Below are 1,613 nucleotides of genomic sequence, written 5' to 3'. Positions count from 1 at the left end.
GTTTTTAGAAGAGTTGGCCCAGAGGTACAATAAATAGTTTTGCATTGTATACAGTATCATAATGTTACTTTTAAAAATGTTTTAAGAACCATATGAATATTATTAGATTTCAGTTTGGTCATTCTAGCATTGAATATTAAAATTCAGACTGCATCCCCACATTCCTGATGAGGCATAATGCACAGAACACCCATGGATTACTTCAGCATATGCAGCTGAGAAACAGTTAAGCTTTAGTGATGGGCAGGTTACTAGCAAAGGGCCCGATATTGCAAGCACTCTGCATATATATCTCTGGCTGACAGTAATGAAAGTACTTTATGCATGTGCTTTCAGAATCAGGCCCATAGCTTGTACCAAGAGAAGGGATATAAAGTTTCTAGTGACGCTACAATCCTTGAGTGTTAAACAAAGCTTTTACTGAAGATTAAGGAAAGAATTCCAGCTAACACTGTACATTATGTTTCAAATTTGACTTCAGTGAGAAATAAAATAGGGAACTAGTAGTACTGCATGAGGGATATTGTATCTTTTTGTATTCACAACACAGAGAAACGTAAGCTCTTTAACCTAACATCTGATATCTTATCCATAGGTGAAGGCTAGGGAAGTATTACATTGGTTTGGGTTGTATTAGCATTTAAATGAATGTTACTGTGCCCCTTTGAGGATTCATTTTTGTGTTGTAAACAGGGTCTACGTCTGTAGGGTCCTTATGAGGAGAACCTAGGATAACTTAAAATTCTGAAAACACTCATCATGTATAAGATTTATGAAAGTTCTTATATTTTCAAAAATACAAACAAATCAAATTTCAGGGATTGGAATATTATGGATCTTAGATTAAAAAGACATTGTCAAGGTATTTTTCTTAAGAAAAACTTTACATGCTGTAGAATCACTTCCTGGATACTTGAAATCTGCTTCCTTAAGGGAATTTATTTTGAAATCTGGGTTTATTCTATAATTATTATTATTGTAGGATTATTTTGAATGCTTGCCTTCTATTGATATGCTTTATATAAAATACACAGAGACACACACACACATGCACACACTCTGTAAAACCATAGATGGGTATGAACCAAAACCTCAGATCTTAGTGTCCCTGCACCTCAGAGGTAAAGGGGACAAGAATCAAAACCTGTATCCAAATTTTGCATCAGGTTCCTAGCTCTAGTGCAACTCCAGTATAGGACACCCTTGAACTCCTCTGGGGATCCGAAATGCAGATCTGAATGTTATGGCTCGGGTCCATCTCTAAATAAAACATGGAATTTAACAGCTCAAAATGAGCTGAGGGTAAGGCAGTTGGGAGGACATAAAACTTTGGCCCAACCTAGACAATGTCCTTTTACATTTTAGATTCTTATAACCCAACTGTAGCTTGCAAAATTAATTGGACCAGTTGCAAATAAAACCATAGAAAAAAGTTTATTTCAAATGTCAAGCATTGCCAATTGGATATTAACACCAAATATTAAAGAATAGGCTATACAGTAAAGTTTTAATAACAATTAAAATTACAAGATTTGAACCTTTTATTTATTTATTTTCCTCACCTCATCATTTACATATTTGGCTCTCAAAAATATGGAACTGATGCCCTAAAG

At 34.7% G+C, this 1,613-nt stretch overlaps 1 protein-coding gene across 9 annotated transcripts in view; it reads right to left on the bottom strand.

Moving 5' to 3' along the window:
* Nucleotides 1-1,419: 1,419 nt before the first annotated feature.
* The window catches only part of GRIA2 (glutamate ionotropic receptor AMPA type subunit 2), a 128,718-nt gene continuing 128,524 nt past the window's right edge, over nucleotides 1,420-1,613 (bottom strand). For all 9 annotated transcript variants that reach the window (XR_010601823.1, XM_065597886.1, XM_065597881.1 and 6 more), the window contains one exon: nucleotides 1,420-1,613. This exon is cut by the window's right edge and continues 658 nt beyond it. The gene's annotated coding sequence lies outside the window, so the exon portion shown is untranslated.

Source organism: Chrysemys picta, chromosome 5 (genome assembly GCF_011386835.1).
Source record: "Chrysemys picta bellii isolate R12L10 chromosome 5, ASM1138683v2, whole genome shotgun sequence".
Taxonomy (NCBI): domain Eukaryota; kingdom Metazoa; phylum Chordata; order Testudines; family Emydidae; genus Chrysemys; species Chrysemys picta.
The sequence above is the reverse complement of the archived record's forward strand: the minus strand, read 5'-3'. Positions and strand labels throughout refer to the sequence as shown.